The sequence below is a fragment of the Phaenicophaeus curvirostris genome, chromosome 8, assembly GCF_032191515.1.
Source record: "Phaenicophaeus curvirostris isolate KB17595 chromosome 8, BPBGC_Pcur_1.0, whole genome shotgun sequence".
NCBI classification, from domain to species: domain Eukaryota; kingdom Metazoa; phylum Chordata; class Aves; order Cuculiformes; family Cuculidae; genus Phaenicophaeus; species Phaenicophaeus curvirostris.
In genome coordinates, this window is record NC_091399.1 from 40,585,336 (window position 1) to 40,611,415 (window position 26,080).

General features: G+C 42.5%; 1 pseudogene; it reads right to left on the reverse strand.

The window, feature by feature from the left end:
- Positions 1-390: 390 nt before the first annotated feature.
- LOC138723407 (tRNA wybutosine-synthesizing protein 3 homolog) lies at positions 391-4,966 on the reverse strand (annotated as a pseudogene).
- Between the last annotated feature and the right edge of the window lie 21,114 nt (positions 4,967-26,080).

The window sequence follows — 26,080 nt, forward strand, 5'->3', positions numbered from 1 at the left end:
TGAAACACAGCAAAGTGCAGGAAAACAACATCAACACTGCTGCCCAGTGCAACGGCCAGAAAGGATCCAGGACACAGTGGCTGAAGCTGGCACAGAGCAGGACCCAACTTCTAGTTTTCTGTTCTTATCTCCACACCAGCAACTGTCCTTCAGCTGGCTGACACGTAGCTTTGTCCTGTTCTGAGACGGGCATCTGTACTGCTGGCAAAGCTCCTACAGGGATTAAAAACCTTCAGCGATAACAACTAGGCTTTTAGAGTTTCTCTGGTCGGTGAAAATCAGAAGGCCTAAACTCAGCATATGGACACAAAACGCCACCACTGAGGACATAGCCAAAGGCTGTACCAAACCAGTTATTTCTGTGATGACTAGCAGACAGAGTAAAAGACAGTGCTTTTAAAAAAAACAACACCCAAAACCTTCTAAGGTTTTGTTCTCTGGCATTGAACCTGTGCACAATTCTGTTTAATTACCTTTTTTCTGGTAAACATCCATAGGAGTGTTACTGCTTAGAACAGAGCAGTATTTCTGTCTCTTACAAAGAGCATTACAATTGTTATTCAGTTTGCTTTAGTCTAGATCATGATATCAGCAAAAATATCAAGACTGTTTTCTATATCATCCTCAGGCTCCAGCTCTTCATGCTGATCCTTGGGAGAGGAGCATACTCTTTGTCTGTGAACTGTCTTCCTCTTCCTTCTACGAACATACACAGAGCGACTCCTCTCCATCCCCTCAGAATGCAAGTCATTTGCACCAGCGGCAGTTTGCAAAGCTGACTCTAAGCTTCTGTAGAATCTAGAAAGAAACAAATTATGTCAGTATTACTTTTGTAGGTTTGCTCAGGATCTGCAAAACTGAACAAACAAATGCTTTTGTAATATCACCAAAATGTGCCAAGAGAAGAAAATTGTTACTGACATTGAGATGTTCTAGCCAACACTGGAAGGATAATCAGAAATACCAGGGCGTGTCCTTGTGCGTGTCCTGCTACTCCACTCTGTAATGCCTGGATGTTAGCAATCAAGTGGTGGAGGCACTCAAGTGCCATGAAGACCCTGTTAACCTTACAGAAACTAGAAACGGTATCAGGTTAAATGTTTAATGACTGACAGCATTAGCAATCAGATGGACTGCTGCTATGAGCAGTCACTGCTAACTTTAACCACTACAGAGATTCCCAGTGGACATATAAAAAGAAACTCCTCTGGTTACGTATACATAGGTGCCTCACCAGTATCTGTGTCCCTCGCACTCTGGCACTTCTGCCTGTTCTCTTCCTCAGCTGGACACAATTGTACTGTGTGTAACTCTCCACCACCCTCAAAAATCCTCAGTTTTGCAAACTATGCAAAGCATTTAGTGGTTTAAAGCATGTATTGCCACCTGAATTCTGCTGAGATGGCCACTGTGTTAGAATAACAAATGCTGTTAACATGAGAAAAGAAACTCAAACCACACTTAATAACAAAGTCTGCAAACTCATGTCGCTTACAGGTTTTTCCTTAAATACTTTATAGCCTTTGGAGCTCAAACAATTAATTGAAATTGTATTTTAGACTTTGTAAGAGCTGTCTAGTTTGTGTTTTGGTTTGTTTTTTTTATTTAAACAATCTCTCCTGTGCATTTTTCACTTTCAGATTTAGATGTAATGAACAGGACTAGTGGAATCCAACAATTCAATATATTCTTCAGAGACCATCAATTTCCCCTTGTGGCTCAATGGAACTTCTAAGCAATGAGTGCTCCGGACAGCCTAAAAACACACAGAGAAGGATTTCTCTAGAATAAAGTTTTTTATTTTATTAAGGTTGTTTGAATATTATGGGGAATTTACTAAAGGAAAAAAACCACTCTCCCACAGAATTGGTTAGTTTGCTGTCAAATGAGGCAGAAAGAATTTGCAGTGCTACAGCATGGCCTGTGAAAGCAGTCAATCACGTTACAGCACAGATCTTGGCTTGTAAAAAAACTGAGGCTACAAGTAATGATGGGATTCTGTTATATTCCTTACAGGTCAGTAGAAAAGTCCTTACCATCATATTTTTTCCTCCTCTGCCAACTGTAATACCAGAGTTCCTGAACCCAGAATCAACAGCCACTGAATGCTGAGGAAAAAAAAAGATACCTTAAACAAGTCTCACACACTTTCACAGCAAGGAATAATTCCCAGTAGGTTGCAATGCAGCTCAGTCTCAGTTTTGCAAAAAACTTATTCCAAACCATCTCCCCAGATTAATACAGGAAAATAGATACATTAAAATGTTTTTAAGATCAAACCCATGTAGTGTCACAAATAGTGGGCAGTTTTAAGAGAGCTCCAGTCAATCCTGACTGTCCAATCTAAACCCGTCACTGCAGATGGGACATGACCATCTCTCTGGGCACGGCACTGCATTATCTGGTAGCCATGCACTCAGTCATGCTACTCTTGTACAGCTAGAAGGGCAGCAATGCTATAAAAGCAGCTAATCAGCTCTCTTCTAGATCAATGAAGGAACAAACGCATCATGCATTACTCTCTGGAGTCAGGCTAGAAAAGCAGAAGGCAAAGGTACTATTCAATGAGCTGCAACACAGGAGCCAAATGGCCTGGCTGGCAGCAAAATGCTGTCTACAAACACCGTCACTTTCAGCCCATGAAAGCAACCTGAGCTCGCTGGAAAAGCTTTTTAGCAGGCAATCTGCTTCAGCTTGCAAACCAAGCTGCAGTTGAGTAATTTTGATTTTAAAATGGAAAGCAAAATCTCTACTCACTTTAAAGCTGTGTTTTCTTCATTAGCTTACTTTTAATACCTTGGTTATTAAACATATAGCACATCTGGGACTATTCTAAAGTGCTAGAGCTTGCTCAGGAGCCAACACTTTTTCCTTTGCAGCACAGAATATAAGAGAACAATATTGTGATACTGTTACTCAATGTAATTTTACCAGAAGCTGTGCATCCTGCATCTCTTGACACTGCACGTGAAGAACAAATGGTTCAAACTTGAGCACAACATCACCAGTAGCTTTCTCAAGTGCTGCCATCTGGAAAAAACACCAAAATATTTATATTAACACTGGAGATGGGCTACAAAAGAAAGAAAAAACAAAAACAAAAAGAAAGAAAGAAAAAAAGTACCTAGTCCATGTGTGAAACAAGCATTAAAATGCAGCCCATGAACTCCAAGGAATCACGTTCAGCTGCTTTTAATTTTTCATTGCTTGTAATACACAGAAATCTCATGGATTTCCATGATTCAGTTTGCTAAGCTTGAGGTTTGATAGCAATTCATAGCAAGAGAGACTTTAAAGATGTACGCTTCTCTGTTTGTGTCTTCCTACATGCAAACAAATAGATTCAGTCAGACAGCACAGACTGAGGGCTGTGTTGCTGCAACCATGTGAAACCCAAGCACAACTATTCAGTTACTTAAAGCTGTTCTTTAAAATAAAAGACATTTACTTCTGAAGCACATTCCTCAACTTTAGAAACTCTTCTCAGGTTCAGCAGATTAAATTTGTGGCCTAACAGACTTGATCACATTTGAATCCTAGTTTAAAGAATAACACCTTTACAAAGGTAAAAAAGTCAAAGTTGAAATTAGATGCATATATACACAAGACAAGGAAAGAAAAAAAAGAGGGAAGGAACTTCATAATTGTAAAATGCAAGACATCACCTTCAGACCCCCTGAGCTGTGCCAGAAGACTGAGACACTAATGGCAATTTTTCCTGGATTTGCAAGCGTGGAGAAAGCTGTATGATATTCCACAGGGCTTATCAGTACAATTTCCCTACTCTTCTATGCTATCTTTTTTGCAGAGCGGCTCTAAGGGCTGATACTACATTTTTCCATTCAGAAAAGTTGCTCTGAGGCAGTTATATGACTTATTTCGTTTCATGATTATTTAACCAGAAGCACCATCCCCCCCCGTTTGCCTTCACTTGCTCAATTTACAGCACTAAGAAATGTGCTGCGTTAACTGGAGAGATGTCAGCTGTTACCCTTTCCTTTGCTGTCTTGTCCAGCCCTTCTCATCTTTCTTGCAAAATGAAAATATTCAATAAAATAATCAGATTCATATGCTTTTTTTAAGACATGATGGCATAAAAGAAAACTGCTGAAGTAGCACTCTCCACTTTCCTTCAAAAATTGAAAACTACTTAAATGTGTTTGTGTAGAATCTCCTCTGTAAATGTTCTTATTTTAAGTTGGAAGCCGGTCTTTCTGAACAGCTAAGTTAGTAATTCCTATTTTCTCTGGAGCGCTGCTTTTCCAGAAAGCATCATCTCAATGCTGCCTGATACAGAACTTCAACCAGTGAAATGCGTGGTTTGATACAGCAATTGTCACTGTGGTGTCAGTGAGGAATACATTTTTTGTATTTCACCCTGTGGCACCTGCTAATGACTCTTATATCACTGCCCAAAGACCAGCAAGCATTCGACAGAAACTGAGCTTATTTCACTTCTGGACAGGACAGCTTTCATTTTGAACAGAGCCACGGCTTTGCAAAACCAAGGCTCACTTCATCCGAGATTTTCATAAATCATTTTCTGAAAGTCAGTGTTCTGTGACAGAAGCAACACCTATTCCTGACTTCTTGAGAAGCTATTGAGATGTGGGGATTATGTGACTTCTGACCATACAAAATCAGTCACATTTCATATTGGCTGCATTTACAACTAGGCAGGGAACTTGGTCTTAAGCTTAAAAGCATTCTCCTAAAAACAGCTCTTGAGAATCTGTTAAGTAGAGCAACTAGAGGACAGTTTATTTTTAAATTAGAGTGCTGATTCATCTCAGTAACAGTCATAAAAACACCTGAACATTTCTTTCCATTTACGTGCCATTTTTATCATGACATTAGGAATCCTGCATTACATAAATACAGAAGTTGTACCATAATGTCCTCTTACCACATCGTCTTTGTTACACATTTCATGTGTTACCGTGAGCCAGGTGCAGATTTTCTTCTGGATCTCAGACCTGTTTATATCCTGGAGACAGAGAGAAAGAATTAAAGTGGCACTACAGATACATGATCTTTGATTTTGTGTAAAGAAAACAGTCCTTCATCATAAATAACGTTGCTTTTAAAAAAGCGTGTTTTCTCAAGGTACGAAAATATATTCATATAGGAGTAGTTTAAAACGGATTTATCCATGCTCCTCATGGAAGAACGGAATGTAATCCAGAGGGACCTGGACAGGCTGGAGAAATAGGCCTGGGGAAACCTCATGAGGTTCAACAAGGCCAAGGTCCTACACCTGGGTCAGGGCTATCCCCAGTTTCAATACAGGATGGAGGACGACGTGATTGAGAGCAGCCCTGCAGAGAAGGACCTGGGGGTGCTGGTTGATGAGAAGCTCGACATAAGCCAGCAATGTGCACTCACAGCCCAGAAGGCCAACCGTGTCCTGGGCCGCATCAAAAGAAGCGTGGCCAGCAGGGCGAGTGAAGTGATTCTGCCCCTCTATTCCTCTCTCGTGAGACCCCACCTGGAGTATTGTGTCCAGTTCTAGAATCCTCAACATAAGAAGACTATGGAGCTGTTGGAACGGGTCCAGAAGAGGGCTACAAAGATGATCAGAGGGCTGGAGCACCTCTGCTATGAGGACAGCCTGAGAGAGTTGTTGTTGTTCAGCCTGGGAGAAGGCTCTGAAAAGACCTTCTAGCGACCTTACGGTACCTGAAAGGAGCTACAAGAAAGCTGGAGTGGGACTGTTCACAAAAGTTTGTGGTGACAGGACTAGCTGCAGTGGATATAAACTGGAGAGAGGCAGATTTAGGCTAGACATAAGGAGAAATTTCTTCCCAATGAGGATGGTGAGGCACTGGCACAGGTTGCCCAGGGAAGCTGTGGATGCCCCATCCCTGGAAGCGTTCAAGGCCACGTTGGACAGGGCCTTGAGCAGCCTGGTCTGGTGGAAGGAGTTCCCCGCCATGGCAGGGGAGTTGGAACTGGATGGTATTTAAAGTCTGTTCCAAAGCAGACCATTCTATGATGTTATGATCCCGAGGGGCAGAGCTCTCTGTACGGGCTGTGCTGCTGCTGCTTTCCCTGCTTCCCCCACTCTCAGGCCCTGGGCCCTGCCCCATTCCGCAACTGGTTTGTGCCGATGAGTCTGGGGTTCCCCAGGTGCTTGGAGCCACTGGGATGATGTCTGCCTGCCTGCAGCCACTCCAGCCAGTACCGGGCTGCTTCCAGTCCTCTGAAGGTGGCCCCATACTAGGTTCATCACCGGGCTGCAGAATAGTTTATTAAAACTTATGGGTCCATTTTTTTTCTGAGCAGAATAGAAGCTGCTTTTTGGTTTGTTATCACAACATATAAAAGTGACCTGTACTGCAGAAATTGCTTGGCAGAGTGGATTTTTGCCACGTCCTAAGGGAAATCTTAGTAGTGTACATCCCTGTGACCAGTGCTCTTTCTGGCTTGAACAGACAACCAAAACTACGCAGGCTTCTTACAGACTAGAGTTAGGAAAAAAAATAATGTTGAAGTCAGGTCCTTGTGAAAGCTGTTATCATCTTTGGGAAAAGCCTGCCTCTGTCTGCAGCCCTGAAGTTCCATAACTGGAGCTGGCCAGCAGTGGGATCTCCTGATACCTATAAGGTTCCTATGTGCCTCTGCTGTTCCGTGATTTTTTGCTAGGTCACAAGTAAAGTGCTTCTCTCTGAGTGGATCAGCTTCCTGACAGACCTGTGTGTAACTGTCCTGTGGTGGGAGTGTTAGCAGAATGACAAACACATAACCACACTAGGAGGTTATATGTGGTGCTTTATTTCGAGGCCCCGGGAACCAGGGGTACGCACCCAGATCTGGTTCCAAAGACCGTCACATCGCGTCCGCTTTTTATTCTCTAAAAGTTTCGCAATCTATTGTATATTCAACAGGTTACTTCATTATCTAATACATATGTATAGGTAGGTTACTTCATCACCTTATTGCGACATCAGTCTCTATTGCGCCTGCGTAGCCCCCCTCTGGTGGTCGTCCTGATGAAGTAAGTAGTCTTCCTCAGATGAAGTAAGTAGTCTTCCTCGCATTGTCTTTATTACTTCTTGTTCTTTTGGCAAACTCGTCAGTTTTTCTTGGCTGGACCCGCACTTATCTCCACTTGACCGCTCAGGTATATCTTTCTTGCCTCCTGAAACCTATTCTTCTGTCTTTCACAAGATTTATGGTGGTCTTTTGGCTGTTGCAGGTGTATGTTCTACTTGGGTAGGGTAGCTAGTATGTACTTTTCCTAAGCACACTTGGATCCTATTGTCACATGAGGTCCTTTGAGCAAGTACCTCGGGTCTGTTGCTAGGATACGTTAAGAATCAACAGAATCATGAAATTTTACATTCAGTCTTAGTTCCTGATTAGTCGATGATCAGTGTTTTATCCTACTTTAAGTGTAACTTTCCTAGCATTTCCCCCCTTTGAAAATACTTCACCTTAGCAAGTATTTTCATTTCATGTAACTGTTTCTTGGTAAGTTGATGGGGGTATTGGGTGCTGTGGATATTCTCGTGTCACTGCTCCAATAATTTTGTGTGTCCAGTTTTGTTTGTGAGTAATTTCTCTCCAGATACACAAATACACTAGATAGATTGTAAGGAATATAAGCAAAAGTGTGAATAACGTTTGAATGAGAGAGTGTATTCAGCCAGTAACATGGATGCTTAACCTATCAAATAATGCCCCAACCCAATTTTGACCAATTTTTTCTTTCTCTTTTTCAGCTTCTCTTTCTATTTTTCCCAATTGCGAGATATCATATTCCACATCGGCTGTGACATTAGGTATATGCACACAGCAGTGATCAGTTCGATCTTTGAGATATCCACAGACACCATGTTCTTTTAACAAGAGCATGTCTAATGCCATTCTGTTCTGCAAAGTCATTTTCGTTGTCGCCTGTAGTTGCAAGTTTAAATCTCGAAATCCCTTCTTTGTTATTTTTGCCAATCTTTCAGTTTGTCCAATTAGTTTGTAAATCATTTCTCTATTACGATACGTCGCTATTTGGGCAAAAAGGGATTTTAATGCCCATCTCACTTTAACTCCTGTCTCAGGCTTCTGCCAAGTGTCATCTATGTCTTTAATATCATTTTCTATGTCTCTTTTAGCACGAATTTGTAAAGTTTCCAATTTACCTCTGAAGGGGAATCGCTTCTAAATTGGGCACAGGGTAGGCAACCCCAGAGTTATTTCTTTAACTGGACCCTCCATTGATAAATGTGTAGTCCAAGTTCCATCATTAGATGCCCAAACAAAATTACCCATACTGCGTACTGTCGAATATTTACAGTCTATTCTATTAACTGGTACTTGTATTACCTTTCCCCCCGACCTTAAATCCCTGACAGGCACACCCTACTATTAGAGCCATTTTAACTGGAGGTATGGTGATCTCTTCAGGGTCTAGGTCACAATCTAAAATTTTAGAATAATTCTACCATGGAACGCTATCAATAGGATCTCTACTGATCCGGCCATTTACTGGTAATTTGTCACTACTTTGTTTTCCTGTCCATTTAAAATATTAAGATGTTTCTCTTCCGTATTGGAATTTTTGTAAAATACTTGTTGACCAAACTGTGTCCCAATTTTGTTCTGTATCATTTCTTTTCTGGCACACCCATTCCATTGTATTTCTTTCCCTCACTATTTCCTTTATTTCATCATATGAACACCATCCTACATCTTTAAATCGTCCGATACGTGTGAACTTATAATTTGGTAATTTTTCACAATCGCTTCGACTTCCTGCAGTTCTCCACTCCCTTCTTATACTTATTTTCTGTTTTTCCTGTATGGGTGTTATTATTTGTTTACATTCGGTTTTATTTTCTTTTACCTCTGGGAGTGGGAAAGTCAATATTCCCCAGTTTATCGGTTCTCCACCCGTTTTTGGTAAAGGCAAGCATGCTGTAATCTTACTTGTATTTTGCATTCTAGCAAAATCCTTGATTAACCCAATCATCAAATTTTTTCAGTATCTTTCTTTTGAACATAAATCTCCTGGGGTGCCTGGGTCAGTTCTATGGCTCGTTTCACTCTGGCTTCAGTAATATTGATTTCGCTATATCCAAAGGTAGTAGCATTTTGATACTGGCATCTGTAAGTTCCCAAGTCGGATCTTTTTATCCCTTTAATAATCTGGACTAACATTCCTCCCAGTCTCAATTCTATTGAGTGTCTTTTATCACTTAGAACTGCTTTTTCTTCCTTTATCCATCCAAATTCCTCAGGCTGGGGGTCCTCTAGGAGGCAGTAAATAAGTGCCTCACTACCCAGAGGAGCCGGATAATGTGTATGCCCTGCTTTTATTCCATGGTCTTGAAGGGGATTTATTATCAGTGTTCTTTTTCCATAGTCTACATTACTTCCTGCTCCCACAAAACACCTATATTTTCCTTGGTCAGTCAAAGTTAAATTTGTCAGCTCCAGTTTTGTTTCACCTCGTATGGGATTTCGCGGATAAAACTTGTTCGATACTTTCCCTTTAAGTTTCCATGTCCCTCATAGTTCTTGTTTGTAACCATCTAACCTCAAATCTTTGCTATTATAGATTGTTTCAGGTGCTCCACAAGTTCTAGACACCTTTTCCCAAAAAAAATCTGAATTAATTTCTTTTTCATTGGGACATGACTTTGAAACTTGCAAGACAGAATGGCATTTTGTCCAATGGTATACTTGCTTGTTTCTCTCTTACATGAAATTTCTAGAGATGTGACACTTATTATAGGTATCAAGGACCAAACTATAATCAAAGTCCCGTACTCGAAGTACAACATTTTACTTGCTTTTCAGCTTCAGTCTCGTTGGTCCGACTACTTCGACTCTCCAGTTCTTGGGTGCCTTCTTTACTCGTGTGTAGTGGATCCAAGAGTCTATTCCTTTTACCTTTATCGCAGTGAAAGTTGTTAGCAGCACCCGGTATGGTCCATTCCACCGTTGTTTCAGTGGCTCTTCACTCCAGTCGCGGACGTAGACCTAGTCTTCCGGTTTAATTTCGTGTACTGAATTCTCTAATGACACTGGACGGTTCCAGATCAAGGCCCTTCGTAGCTGTGTCAAAGTTCTATCAAGAGATAACATATAGTTGTACACATCTTGGTGTCCTTTAATATGCATGTTTGGGTTTGGTTGTGGCAACTCATATGGTTTCCCAAAGAGGATTTCATAAGGACTCAGTCCCATCCCACTCCTAGGCTTTATCCTTATTCTTAGAAGGGCTATTGGTAATGCCTGGGGCCATTGAATTTTAGCTTCTTGGCATATTTTACTGACCTGTCTTTTTATCGTCTGATTCATCTTTTCTACTTGTCCACTAGATTGTGGTCTCCATGGGGTATGGAGACTCCAGGAAATTCCCAATGCCTTACTTACTTCTTGTACAATTGTGGCTACAAAGTGTGGTCCCCTATCAGACGATAGACCTAAGGGAACCCCAAACCTAGGGATAATTTCCCTCAACAACCATTTCACTGTTTCTTTGGCTTGATTGGTGCGACAGGGAAAGGCTTCTGGCCATCCAGAAAAAGTGTCGACCCCAACTAACAAATATTTGTACCCTTGAGCTTTAGGTAATTCTACAAAGTCTATTTGCCAATAATCTCCTGGTTCCATGCCTACTCTGATGTGTCCCATTTCTACTCTCCTCCTAACCACAGGATTATTCCTCAAGCAAAGTTCACATTTTGAATTTACAGATTTTGCCATTGTTAACATCTGTGCTGAAATTATGCTTCGTTTCAGATAAGTCACTAATGCTTCTGCTCTCCAATGGCACTTTTGATGTTCTGCCTGTAGAATTGCCCGCATAATGACAGGAGGTACAATTATTTGTCCAGTTGTAGTTACGTACCATCCTTCAGAATTTAGGTTTGCCTTCATTAAATTGGCCAATTTCTTGTCCTCTTCCGAGTATTTCGGTTTCTGTGTCAGGTAATCTTGTAAAAGGCTTACCTTGGTAGGTATCAAGGCCATCATCGTCTGTACCTGTCGTGCTATCCACCGAGCCGTTCGATCTGCTAATGTGTTTCCTTCGGCCACCTTAGAGTCTCCTCCTTGATGTGCCTTGCAATGCATGATCGCTGCCTGCTCTGGTAATTGCACAGCAGATATCAAGTTTAAAATTTCTTTTTGGTATTTTATATTGGTTCCCTGCGAGGATAATAATCCTCGTTCTTTCCATAAAGTTCCGTGTACATGAACTACTCCAAAGGCATATTTTGAATCTGTTCATATGTTTACTCGTTTATCTTTGCTTAATTCTAATGCCTTTGTGAGGGCTATTATTTCTGCCCGTTGTGCTGAGGTCCCCACCGGTAGGGCGTGTGCTTCTATTACCATGCTCTGTGTGGTCACGGCATATCCTGCATACCGCGTCCCATTCTCCACGAAGCTACTCCCGTCTGTGAAGAGCTCTTGATCAGGCTGTTCGATTGGAGTATCTTTCAAGTCCGGTCTCGTTGCATATGTGTGTTCTATGACTTCTATGCAATCATGTTCCAAAGGACCATCTTCTGTTGCTGCACCTAAAAAGGCTGCTGGGTTTAACAGGTTAGTTGTTTTCAAACTTACATTATCCTGTTCAGTGAGTATGGCTTGGAACTTCATCATTCGGCTAGGGGAAAGCCAATGCCCCCCTTTTTGTTCTAAGACTGTTAACACCATGTAAGGTATATAAACTTCAATGTTTTTTCCTAGAGTCAATTTTCTGGCTTCTTGTATCAGAATTACAGTTGCTGCTACGGCTCTCAGGCAGGATGGCCAACCTGCACTAACGGGGTCCAACTGTTTAGAGAAGTATCCCACTGGTCGTTTCCAGCTTCCTAATTTCTGTGTTAAGACACCCAGTGCTAATCGTTGTCTTTCGTGAACGAACAACTGGAAAGTCTTTGTTAAATCCGGTAAGTCCAATGCTGGTGCCTTAGTCAAGGCCTCTTTTAGTTTCTTAAAGGCCTCCTTTTGAGGTCCCTCCCAAATGAGATTAGGCAATTTTTGTGCCTCATACAGAGGTTTTGCTATAAGTCCATAGTCCATTATCCACAGCCTACACCACCCTGCCATTCCCAAGAATGTCCTCAGTTCATGCAAGTTCCGGGGTTCTGGAATCGCACAAATTGCTCTAACACGATCCGTTCCTAACCTTCGTTGTCCCTGTGTTATCTCACATCCAAGATACAATACAGTTGTGCATGCAATTTGAGCTTTTTCTCTTGAAACCTTGTATCCATTTAGGCCCAGTTGGTTTAAAATCTCAATAGTCACTTGTGTGCATAATGATTCTTGTTCTGTTGCAAGGAATATGTCATCTACATATTGTAACAAAAGATACTGTGTTCTTGGTACCTGAATTTTTCCTTGCGTAGTCCAGATCTCCAATTTTTCGCCAGTTGGTTTCCAAAAAGAGTTGGGCTATTCCTGAATCCTTGTGGGAGCCTCATCCACGTGAGTTGCGTTTTTCGTCCATTATATGGGTTTTCCCACTCAAAAGCAAAAAGTTTCCTACTATCTTTGTCAAGGGGAATGCAGAAGAAGGCATCTTTTAAATCAATTACTGTAAACCATTTATATTTTTCTTTCACAGATGTCAACAATGTATATGGGTTAGCTACGACTGGATGTATATCTTTCGTAATATTGTTGATGGCCCTCAAATCTTGTACTAACCTATACTCCCCATTTGGTTTCTTTACTGGAAAGATTGGAGTATTATATTCTGACTTACATTCCTCCAATATTCCAAATTTTAAAAATTTTTCAATGATTTCTACTATTCCGTATCGGGCTTCCATTTTATGGGATACTGTTTTATTTGTACTGGCCTTGCTCCCTCTTTTAACTCCACTATTACCGGTTGAGCAGTTTTTGATTTTCCTGGTATACTTGTTTCCCAAACTGTAGGGATTACTGCCTCTTTTACCTTCTTGGGTATCTGAGGTTTGGGATTTTCCTTTACTACTGAAATCTTTCCTACGTTCGATTCTGGGACTTGCATAATCAATTCTCCATTTTCAAAGCTGATTTTTGCATTTAGTTTAGATAACAAGTCCCGTCCCAGAAGAGGAACCGGGCAGTCGGGTACATATAAGAATTCATGTGTTAATTCCTTTCCCCCAAATCGTAACTCTAAGGGTCGCATGAATGGCCGTATTTCCTCTTTCCCTGTGGCCCCCACTATTGTAGTAGTTTTGTTTCCTATTTTCCATACAAATCATTTAAAACTGAATATGTTGCGCCAGTATCCACCAAAAATTGCACCTCTTCCCCTCCTAATTTTATTTTCACTAGGGGTTCACTGCTTTCTAAATCTAGTCAGCTTTGGTTTCCATAATTTCCCAGAACCATCTCCTTTTCTGTAGAATCCATCAAAGTGTCCAATAACACCTGAATATCATCCCAATCAGGATTCTGAGTCTTTAGAATCATTTTTATTACCCTTGCTACCTTGTCTGGGTTTTCTCGATAAACTCCAGCAGACTGTTTCCAAAGCATCAAATCTCCTGGCGTAAAAGGCACTTTAACATATACCGGACCCTCCGCTCCGACCCCCTGACGCAGTGGTGCTAGTAATGCCTTAGATGGCTGACGTCCAGCCTCCCTCCCCTGGATTTCTCTTTGCTGCGTTCGATGAGAGATCGGAGTACCTGAATAAACCTGTTCCTCCTCATATTCGCATTTTCTATCCCCCCCCTTTCTGTCCCTCCCCTCATTACCCGATCCCCCCTTTCTGGGGTCTGGGGCTGAGGGGGTTATCAATAAATCAAAATCATCATCTTGCTGATGTCGTGAAGCATTTTCTACTGCTAAACATTTTATGCACTTTTTTCAGCCACACAACCATTACATTGCCCATTTGATTTTACACTGACAACCATTAGTCCGCATGCTCTTTTCCATTCATCATTCCGCCTTAAAATAAAAAAACAGTTCTACATATGGTACTTCATCCCATTTTCCCTCTCGTCTACAAAACAACATTAACTGAAAAATCGTATTATAATCTAGAGTCCCATTTTCTAGCCAATGAACCTGGTCTTCTAATTCATATTGTGTCCACCAGACATTACAATATTCAATCAACTTTCCTTTTTGCATATCCTGCCCAAATCCTCCCTCCTTCCAGTGACTCAAAATACATCCTAATGGAGATGACTTAGGTATTGACATTGTGGTTGAGTTTTTTTGTTTTTGTTTTTTTTTTGTTAGTTTTTTTCTTCCTTTTTCTCTTTTTTTTTTTTCTTTTTACCACAAACAGCTTAAAATGGATTAACTAGACAGGAAAGTATAAACTACTGAGAGCAGAACAAAACTACAAAATACCAGAAATACCAGAATTCCGGAATTACCAGACCAGACCACTGATGCCGAACCTGCAGAGCTTTCGCCACTGTCTTATGGACAGCGCCTAGGCTTCCCGTCGGAGCTCCTGAGCCCAACCAAGCGCAGCTTTCGCCGCGTCTGACAGGCAGGCTTTACCAGACCCCTGAGCCCAACCAAGCGCAGCTTTCGCCGCGTCTGACAGGCAGGCTTTACCAGACCCCTGAGCCCAACCAAGCGCAGCTTTCGCCGCGTCTGACAGGCAGGCTTTACCAGACCCCAAATGGTACCATTCCAGATAAAGCACCGTGTCTTACCAATATCCCTGGTCCGTCGGGAGCAGCGGAGGTCGGTCGTGGTCGATGGCTCCCCGAGAATCACTCGGTGCCGGCTGGAGCAGGATCGATGCGCGAGCCGCCTCAGCAATGCCCGTGAGGTCCCACCTGGGTTGCCAAAAACTGTTAGCAGAATGACAAACACATAACCACACTAGGAGGTTATATGTGGTGCTTTATTTCGAGGCATAAGAAGACTATGGAGCTGTTGGAACGGGTCCAGAAGAGGGCTACAAAGATGATCAGAGGGCTGGAGCACCTCTGCTATGAGGACAGCCTGAGAGAGTTGTTGTTGTTCAGCCTGGGAGAAGGCTCTGAAAAGACCTTCTAGCGACCTTACGGTACCTGAAAGGAGCTACAAGAAAGCTGGAGTGGGACTGTTCACAAAAGTTTGTGGTGACAGGACTAGCTGCAGTGGATATAAACTGGAGAGAGGCAGATTTAGGCTAGACATAAGGAGAAATTTCTTCCCAATGAGGATGGTGAGGCACTGGCACAGGTTGCCCAGGGAAGCTGTGGATGCCCCATCCCTGGAAGCGTTCAAGGCCACGTTGGACAGGGCCTTGAGCAGCCTGGTCTGGTGGAAGGAGTTCCCCGCCATGGCAGGGGAGTTGGAACTGGATGGTATTTAAAGTCTGTTCCAAAGCAGACCATTCTATGATGTTATGATCCCGAGGGGCAGAGCTCTCTGTACGGGCTGTGCTGCTGCTGCTTTCCCTGCTTCCCCCACTCTCAGGCCCTGGGCCCTGCCCCATTCCGCAACTGGTTTGTGCCGATGAGTCTGGGGTTCCCCAGGTGCTTGGAGCCACTGGGATGATGTCTGCCTGCCTGCAGCCACTCCAGCCAGTACCGGGCTGCTTCCAGTCCTCTGAAGGTGGCCCCATACTAGGTTCATCACCGGGCTGCAGAATAGTTTATTAAAACTTATGGGTCCATTTTTTTTCTGAGCAGAATAGAAGCTGCTTTTTGGTTTGTTATCACAACATATAAAAGTGACCTGTACTGCAGAAATTGCTTGGCAGAGTGGATTTTTGCCACGTCCTAAGGGAAATCTTAGTAGTGTACATCCCTGTGACCAGTGCTCTTTCTGGCTTGAACAGACAACCAAAACTACGCAGGCTTCTTACAGACTAGAGTTAGGAAAAAAAATAATGTTGAAGTCAGGTCCTTGTGAAAGCTGTTATCATCTTTGGGAAAAGCCTGCCTCTGTCTGCAGCCCTGAAGTTCCATAACTGGAGCTGGCCAGCAGTGGGATCTCCTGATACCTATAAGGTTCCTATGTGCCTCTGCTGTTCCGTGATTTTTTGCTAGGTCACAAGTAAAGTGCTTCTCTCTGAGTGGATCAGCTTCCTGACAGACCTGTGTGTAACTGTCCTGTGGTGGGAGTGTTAGCAGAATGACAAACACATAACCACACTAGGAGGTTATATGTGGTGCTTTATTTCGAGGCCCCGGGAACCAGGGGTACGCACCCAGATCTGGTTCCAAAGACCGTCACATCGCGTCCGCTTTTTATTCTCTAAAAGTTTCGCAATCTATTGTATATTCAACAGGTTACTTCATTATCTAATACATATGTATAGGTAGGTTACTTCATCGCCTTATTGCGACATCAGTCTCTATTGCGCCTGCGTAGCCCCCCTCTGGTGGTCGTCCTGATGAAGTAAGTAGTCTTCCTCAGATGAAGTAAGTAGTCTTCCTCGCATTGTCTTTATTACTTCTTGTTCTTTTGGCAAACTCGTCGGTTTTTCTTGGCTGGACCCGCACTTATCTCCACTTGACCGCTCAGGTATATCTTTCTTGCCTCCTGAAACCTATTCTTCTGTCTTTCACAAGATTTATGATGGTCTTTTGGCTGTTGCAGGTGTATGTTCTACTTGGGTAGGGTAGCTAGTATGTACTTTTCCTAAGCACACTTGGATCCTATTGTCACATGAGGTCCTTTGAGCAAGTACCTCGGGTCTGTTGCTAGGATACGTTAAGAATCAACAGAATCATGAAATTTTACATTCAGTCTTAGTTCCTGATTAGTCGATGATCAGTGTTTTATCCTACTTTAAGTGTAACTTTCCTAGCAGGAGTACCATGCTCATGGTGGTTTGTTGGAGCCCATCAGGAATGAGTGTGGTTGGAGCAGTTGCACCTCCCGGTGTTGATAAGCTTTCCTTGTGTCCAGCAGTGCCTGTGAGCTGTGAGCTGCAGCACAGGGCTGTCACATACAGATGCAGTTGTGGAATTAAGGACTGGAATCTTAAATGTCTGCATTTCAGTCTTTCCTGGCTTGTTTTAATGTTCTAGGGGTACCTTTGTTTGTGATAGCTGATTAATAGACTTTTTTTGCCTTTTTTACCTGGAGGTTTGACAGCCTGCAGGAGCGGTGACTGGAATGTCACTTGGTTAGACAACCCTGTTGGCCTGTGTGTAGCAGGCTTTTTTTTTGGCAGAGTGTAGCAGTAAATTGTAGCAGTTTTCCCCCCAAAGTGCTGTATATCTGTACAGATGTGACAGCTCCTGTTCACAGGAGCTGCTGTAGAAACATTTCTATGGGAAAATTATTTGCATGTGGTTCTCTTAATACCCATAAAGCCCTGCAAGTGGTGGGGTAAATGTTCTGCGTTTTGCAAGTTTTGAGAAAAAAGCCCAAACCAACTCTCCTTCCCCCAGTTTAAATAAAGAGTGAAGCTCTGTTTAATCTGTTGCTTGGCAGGTGGTTGTTTGCTTTCTTTATTTTGAAAATGCAAAATAAATTATGATGGCAATATCATATTTTTTTTTCCCTGCAGATATTCTGATAACTATGGCAGCCACAAGAAATCTGATGAGAGCTGTCAGAGTTTTTGAATTTGGTGGCCCTGAAGTGCTTAAAATCCAGTCAGACGTCGTAATTCCTGTTCCAAAAGAAAATCAGGTATATATGAGTTCTGTGAACAGAAATAATGGCATTGAATGATAATAGGCGTACTCAGAACAGAATAAAGAATGCAAACCAAAACTTTTCATCTTGAATATGTAGTTTTTGATCAGTATATTCGTTCTGGGACTTACGCTAGAAAACCAACTTTACCCTACACTCCAGGCTCAGATGTGGCTGGTGTAATTGAAGGGGTTGGAGAACATGTTACTGCATTCAAGGCAGGTGTAGAAAATACATTCATTTTTAATTCATGATTGTTTATGGGATCATCTTTGTGTGGTTGCTCTGCTGCTAATCCTGTTTCTATTGCTTTGCTGGCTTTTTTCACCTTTGCCAGCTAGTGGCAGCACACAGTGGGGTCACCCTGACAGTCCAGAGTGAGAGCTGATGCAATCCGTGTGTGTGCCCCAGACAGACATCCCAAAAATGCCGAGTGGCCAAGCTCGTGCATTTGCATGCTCGAGCTGCTTGGGAAACCATTGCACTACCCTGCAGCAGTTACTACCCGGTGTCCGCAGACCGGACCCACCCCATCCACATGCTGGATGTTTATGGAGGTCACCATGCTGGCAGCAGAAGTCTCAGAGCTGTGTATCTGTGCCTTCTGTGGGCCCTGGCATTGCTCTGCCAGTGGCCAAGGGCCAGGCTGGGTGCTGTCTTGGCCCCACAGCTGGTGTTGTGCCACGGCACTGGGCATACATAGGTGACGTGCTGCCCGCTGTGCATGTCCACATCGCCTGTGGGATTTTGGCTTGAGCCGGCCCTTCTGCAGAACAGTGGCAATATTGAGGTGTTGTAAGGTTTATTAAGAGAATATCTCTTTTCCACGTTTAAGCAAAAATAATTGAGAAATGTTTATTTTGTGTTTGTGAAAACTTTTTAGGTTTTGCATTTGGAATCTATGTTTGGAATTCTCTTTGTCGGATAAACTGGACTTTAAACAAGGAGCAGCAGTTGCAATACCCTACTTCACTGCTTATCGTGCTCTTTTCCAAAAGTAAGGTGTCAAATCTAAGTTTATCCATTTTGCTTATGAATATTTAAAAAATTGAAGCCCGCTTTTTCATTGTCCTCTAAAAGGAGAGGAGATCAATGAGTGGAAATGTTTAAAACTCTTAAGTTAAATTTGTTATGCTGATGGCATTGTCATATCATTGTCACCTAGAAGCTAGCAACTGTGTTCTCCTGTTACACATTTCTTCTCAAGAGAACAGGCCTGGAAAGGCTTCTCCGATAAGATTCTCGTAATAAAATGTATAACTCTCTCTCAGTGCTAATTGTTACTTTAGCCAGTGAAGAACAGGAATAGTTCTAATTTCTTCTAATTTCTTCTTCTAATTTCTCTTCTTCCTGAGCCTCTGTGCCAGAGAGGCTTCATGTACAGCCCTGTCTGTGCCATAGGGCAGGGTAATGAGTTAAAGCCAGGCTTCATGTCAGCTAGGTGAGAGCTTAGGTCTGGACATCTGGTTTAGTTTGATGGAACAAATTGTTAGAACCAGCATGGTTTACTTTTATGTTCTGTAACAGGTGAAAATCTTTAAGTTCAGTACCAGACCATGACTTGCTGCTAGGTGCACAACATAACTGTGCAGTACGTAAATTTGTAAGTGATATAGTTTATTTTGCCTCCAGCTGACTGTACCTGTTTAGCCATAACATGAATTGGAAATCATACTGTGTGAAAGATGAGATTTGACATTGGTTTATACAATCTGATGCGTAATGGCTGTGTACTGCAATCTTCATGCCAATATTTTCTGTTTTCCACTCAGAGGGCATGCCAAAGCAGGAGAGAGCGTGCTAGTGCATGGAGCCAGTGGCGGGGTAAGTATATGGAGAAAGCAGCTTATAAGAAATGCTGCTTTCTGTCTTTGCATCTGCTTTTGTCTGTGGTATGATTTATGGTCACATTTATATCAATTAGTGGATTAACAAAATTAGGTTTCTGTTTCAGATGATTTAGATGCTTTTTTTTTCTGGAGTGTGTCCAGAGAAGGGCAACAAAGATGATGAAGGGGCTGGAGAACAAGCCTTACGAGGAGCAGCTGAGGGAACTGGGGTCGTTTAGCTTGGAGAAGAGAAGGCTGAGGGGAGACCTCTGTAACTACCTGAAAAGAGGTTGTGGAGAGGAGGGAGCTGGCCTCCCAAGTGACAGGGGACGGGACAAGGGGCTGTGGCCTCAAGCTCCTGTGGCCTCAAGCACAAAAGTGCTTTTGTGGTGTACTGTCTGAATGTCCATGTGGTGAAGCCACCGAAACAGCATGCTGCTACAGTTCCTTTCAGTTCATTACATTTGCTTCAAGGCTGCACTGTGAGGAGACAGTAGCAAAAACTATATTTATGGCCAAGAATTCTTTTGGATGCTCCAGTTTGTGGATACTCAGTTAGCGATGCCTAAAGTGGTCTGGCTCTTTGGAGGCAGTCCAGGAAATTTTGTTTCCCCAGGATACCTGAGAGGCACTCATCACTTCCAAATATATTGATCAGTGCTATTTTTTATTTTAAGAGTCTACTCTGCACTGGAAGTGGTCCACTGAGATTTTGTAGCTGTTTTCTTTTTCCTTTTTAGACTTCTTGGCGACCAAATACAGCTCCAGGAAATACGCTACAACCTCTTCGCCTCCCGCCAGTTTGTATCTCTGCTGCCATAGGGTCTGCGCCGAAGGCTTCAAGCTGTAAACAAAAGCACCACACACTTGAGCCTGATCAGCAGTTTGCCAGTGGGGTGAGGCTGGATTTCGTTCTGGAGGTAATGCAGATTCATGGAGAGTTTTATAATAGTGCTTTAGTACTGCAGTTCGCAGAACTGCATACTGCAGGCAACACGCCTTCCAAATATTTATCAGCTTTTATTTAAATGCTCCTTTTTGATCTCTGTTTAATTTTCAAGACATTGTCTTAGTGGTCTAATGCCCAGTTTTTCATCACAGCCCGGAAAAATGTGGTGACTTGTCTTTTATAGTCTAAAATCTCTCTATGTGCAAATTTTTCTACCTCTACATAGGTTTTCCTCTATGTAGAGAGGGAAGCAGCCATCTGGGTAAGATCAAGAACTCAGGAATATTTTCACACAGTCTTACAAGATTTCATCTTCATCTACAGCTAAAAAGTAGCAAAAACCATCTTTCTTTTTTTACCATTACTACTACTGAATCACACTAGCGGGTTCAGAGAATGAGAGCTTTTTGGTGTAGCCAAACATGATCTTAATATGCATTCAGTTACTTTCAGGTGAGATTTGGACTTGTCTTCTCTTCTAGGAAAAGCATTATGTAATTGACTGTATGATAGGAGTTCCACGGGAATGGAGGATGTTGGATCTGTGGCCACTGACAGGCAGAAAATGCATGAATAACTTTGTGCTGCTGTGCATTTGTTCCATATTATGATGGTCATGATCTTCCCTCCAAGAATTTCCTGATGCTTTCTATGTCTTCTATAATTATGGGTGATTTGCATTGTTTCTTTAATGCTCACAACAGACAAAACAGCTAAATCAGTCATAAAGCATGAAGATGATGCAGAACTCGGATCCAGAGCACGCAATGTTTGCAGAATTTATTCTCTAGAGATGTTTTGCTTTTCAGGGCCTTGGTCCTCTGTTTGCAATTCATTCAGAAGGAGGACTAAACCTCTGCTACAAAGGCAAAGAAGCGTTTTGAACAACTTCTTGTATAATTGGTGCCAAATAGTGTTACTGTTGGAAGATTCTGGCTGACTGCTTTGGAATTTGCTTGCCATCGGAAAGAATGCAGCAGTGCTGTGGGGTTGTGCAGTATTGTGCCTGCCTGGAAGCAGAACTCTGCATGGTTATGAGTAGTATGTGGTTAACAATGATGGTGTCTAGATCTATAAGGGCCACATTTTCAAGCAGCCTGTCCATTGCTTTGCAAATTAAAACGAAGAGGTTTAGCGTATAAAGGTTTTCATAAACGTAATGGCAAGCACCAAGTGAGGAAATTGTTCGAGAGGCATGAGTGTTACTAATTGTAAAGAGCAGTCAAACCATGAGTAGTTCAATATGCTTGGTAGCTATTTTTTGTGTCACCTACTTAACCTGGTTAACATGTTTTTGCAGGGGGAGAGGAGTTAACACTTATGAATTCAGTGGAATACGTAACTGGTATATCCCCGTATCAACTCCCAGTCATCAATCATATGATACCAGTGCCACCTCCCCCTCTGCAAAAGGGAGACAAGAGCGTAAATGCAGTGAGAGCAGTGAGAACTAGGATGCTCAGAGGCAGATTATTCCATCCCACCACTGCAGCAAATGACAGAGGGCAGCTTTTACCAAAGGTGAGTTATTCCTGTCTGCTTCTCTGTTTATTGTTACATTACCTTCCCTGTGGGTGTATTTGCCTAAAGCTGAAAGATGTGGCTATCTAGTTTGCATAAAGATTCCCTGAATTTTTGAAAGAAAAAAAAATTATAACTATTAAAATACATAGCTGCCACCCTTTTCTCTGTATACTAAACCATTGGGTGTTTTTCTTCAGCTGGGGCTAAAAAGGTGCTTGAACAAAAAGGCGTAGGAACTCTTACTTATGGCCTTCTGTCTTAGTCAATCCTTCTGTCTTAGTCAAGATCCTGCCTCTGACTGTATCTGGTGCCAGAACTTCAGCAGGATGGGGGAAATGCTGTGAGTGTGTGAAAACTTCTTCTGTTACACTCCAGCCAGTCTTGACTGCTGCAAGGAAATTGTAGGAACCCAGGACTGGGAGAGACAATCAAACTTGGTCCCTGCCATTCTGGGAAATTCAATGCAATGGCTTTTCAATTAAAAATATTTTATTGCCCTTCTGCATGTTACAAAACTCTTCCCAATTTAAACATCTCAAAGCCTGTCTTAAAGGGCTGGAAACCTCAAGTGCATTCCACATATATGTGGTCTTTGAGTTCACCTTTTATTAGAGCTGGAAGCCAAATGCACTTTTTGTGTATTTTCTGCTGCAGAATTCTGGAGGATTCCCTAAGCCCTTGTTACACAGCAACGCATTTGTTACCATGATCTTCCTAGGAAAAGGTTTGCATTTATGTTATGACAGTACTGACTACAGAGATGAAATTGAAGTCTGTCAGCAGCATTGTGGAGGATAAAACCTTTGTGTCTACAAAGGCAAGCTGTTGGAAGGAGGTAAGGATAAAGAGTCAAAGAGTTTGTATTGACTCTAGTAACATCTTCTTGATTGGCTAAAATGTTGATGTGATACTGAAATGATTTCAGCTGAGCTCAGTCAAGACGTGTGCCTCCAGACTAAACCTTATCTACTGTTTCATGACTGAAAATGATGTTACAATTACTTTTTCAAATAACAAAAGAATGAATTTAGAGAACTGATTTAACAAAATGCTGTAGGTTTGACTAGTTTTGTACAGAGATGTGTGATTAATAAAGCAGTTGTATCAGTAAACTGTCCTTAAATAGGGGTTCTTTGTTTCTGACTTGCAATAGTGCATCAATGTGTGTTGCTTACTGCTGCAGAAGGAAAAGTGCATAGCGGGAGCCCAGTTCCCATTTATTTTATGCCACTGCTATTCCATCACATCAGTGAAAGGTGAACTGTGTTCTGGGAAATTGGGAAGAGGAAATGGCCTAGAGGAAAAAGACTGATTTCACAGACCATACTACTCATTCCTGCTCACAGGACACACTGTGTGTGGATTTGTGTTTTCACTTGTTATGGAAAGATGGTGCAGAGATCCCTGCACTTCCCTATATACCCTGAGGTTATGGGTGCACTGCAGTGTGCCCACAGAGAGGCATTCATTGCAGCTGTCTGGAAGGTGTTCTTTGTGTGTGATCCTGTTGTCCCCAGACCCATTCACACCTGCTAGGGAAACTGCTGGAGTACGGTGGGGCTTCCTTCCTGCTGGAACGTGCTCGGGTCAGTTAGGAAGGATACTCTGACTTGTGGGTGAAGGAAGTACAACCCACTCTCCCCAGCACGGGTCTGGGTAGCAGCCTCAGTGCCCTTCAGGCCTGGATGCTGAACGGTGCCTCTGCAGAGGAGCTGAAACAGCTCCAGGCACACACCAGGAATCCTAAACTTTCTGTGCGTAATTTAACCTCTCGTAAACCATGTGACAGTTAATTTTTTTGAGACAGGAGGCTCTGGTTTTGGTTCTGCTGAAGCACTGAGTGGCCAAATTGGTGATGTATTTGCTTGTCGCAGGGGTGTCCATCTTGGTACTCCTCGACAGCGAAGAGACAAGGCTGCTGTGTGGGGAGGAAGTAGAGTCTTATCAGCTAATTAATACACCTGTGAACAATGTACCTGACCTCAGAGTGCTGGACACTTTGGTGGTGATGCAGATGAGACACAACGATTGCGACTGGCTGATAGAAAGGCATTGCCTTTTCCTTTGATCCGTTTCCTTTCTGTGATTACAGAGACTTTCCAGTTCGTCTCGAAAAGGCACCATGGTTTCCCATTCAGCCTCACCTTTTTCCTCAATGGAATGCAAGTGGACAGGTTGAGCTGTTGCTGTGAGTACAAACATCACAAGAATAGCAGGCTGGGAGGCAGACGTGGATACTTTGGTTTTCTCAATGTAGAAGGAGCTTTTAATCTTTCTTTTCTATAGAACCTGGTCTGTTTTTCAGCTCCCTAAGAAATGTGCAGAACTGAGCTTATTCCTCAGGGTCCCACATCCAAGGATGCCATCCAGGTCAGCTACCTTTGAAGAGGTTGTGGAGAGGAGGGTGCTGGGCTCTTCTGCCAAGTGACAGGGGAGTACAAGACAGGCTGGACATTAGGAAAAAATTTTTCACCTGGTGGTCACCTTCCCTGGTGGTGTTTAAGGCACGGGTAGACGAGGTGCTGAGGGGCATGGTTTAGTGATTCATAGCAATGGCTGGACTCAGTGATCCAGTGGGTCTTTTCCAACCCGATCATTCTATGATTCTATGATTCTTTGTGCTGCCTCGTCAGTCTCTCTGTTGAGCACGCCGAGCAGTGGACAGTGTTTGCACTGGATCTGTCAGCTTGTCTAGAGGCAGTTAGCACTTTCTCTGCAGTCCAGTGTGGAGGAGTAGCTGTGGGTGGTATACATGAGATGCTTGTGTGTTTCTGGTGGAAGTGATAGTGGAATAAATATTAGGAGTACTGCTGAGTTAACTGTAGTCTTCAGGGTTTTCTTTGTGATTGTGAGAACAGGGTAATTTCTTTTTAAACAGCTCTGCCTCTAAGGTGGGATTCTGCTGTAATACCCCTGGCTGCTGAATAAGATAGTGTTGAATGTTAGCCAGGTTTCAGACAACAAATCTGTGTAGAAGATTCTTGGTTTGGGGCAAAAGTCCATGCTTTGAGCAACATCTGTCATTTTGCCAAGAAACCTTACATTTAATAAAATCCTGAGATTGTTAAGCCATGCTAGACAAGTAAACTTCTGCACACATGGGTGATTTTTAAACTTTTTCGTTCTTTTCGTAAGTAATTTTTAAAAGAGCAACAACCAGTTGGAAGAAGAGACCATCCATAGAGCTATACTATGTTTTCTGGATAAGGACTCAATTCCAAGAAAAAAAAATCTGCTTTATTGTACCATGCTTTATCCACTCCAATCTAACACTGAACATGGTTTCTTTAAGTGAATTCCTTAGTATGTTCAAAGTAGTGAAAAGTATCTGCATTCAGAACGGATATAGTACCAAAAGAGTTTAGGAAATGCCCAAATCTCAGCTTCTCTGTGATTTCTAGAGAGACTTGAAGTGAATTTTCGTAATGAATATAATCTTCCAGGAATTAATATCTTCCTGAGTCATCCTCAGTTTCTGTTCTTTTTCCCCTCTTAATCTTAGTGATATCTCAGTTTTCCTGTTTCTTGCCAGTCCAGCCAACCTTGCCTGGTGACTAAAAATCATCTCCATTAACCAGATACTCTCCATAAATGGCAATTATTTGGACGCAGTTATGTTTGACTCCTATTTTGCGTGTTGGACCACATCCACATGTTAAATACCCACTCTGATTCTCAGTAAAGATCCTAGTTGATTTTCCCTGTTGGGTTAAGGCTTTGATTCACAAAGAGGGGACACTGCAGTGATTTCTATGCTGATGCTGTGATCCTTGCACAGAGAGTTTTTTGCTGCCTGGGTCCAGCATTTCTCTACAGGAAAAGTGCTTCACTATCTCAAAGGTCCCTGAAAAAAATACCACGAACAAATAATTAAAAGGTAGGACCTTTATCAGAAATTGTCACATTGTCACATTTACATTTCATGCCCACAAACTGAAAGGATTTCTAGACTGATTGTTGTAAATTTCACTGTAGTTTGTGAACAGCTGGAACGTGAGGGTAATTGTAATGAAGCCTTACATAAAAAACCAGTTTTGATAGCATCCTGATGCTTGCAGTGCGTGGGGGGTGGCTCTTGGCATTTGCAGGTAAAGTGAATCAGGAGTAGGAACTCTGGCCTCTTACATGAGCCTCCTGACTGTACAAGTTGTGACTCCAGGTTATAGAAGAGGAACACTCTCAAAAGGCCATTCAAATGCTTTGTTTTCTAGCT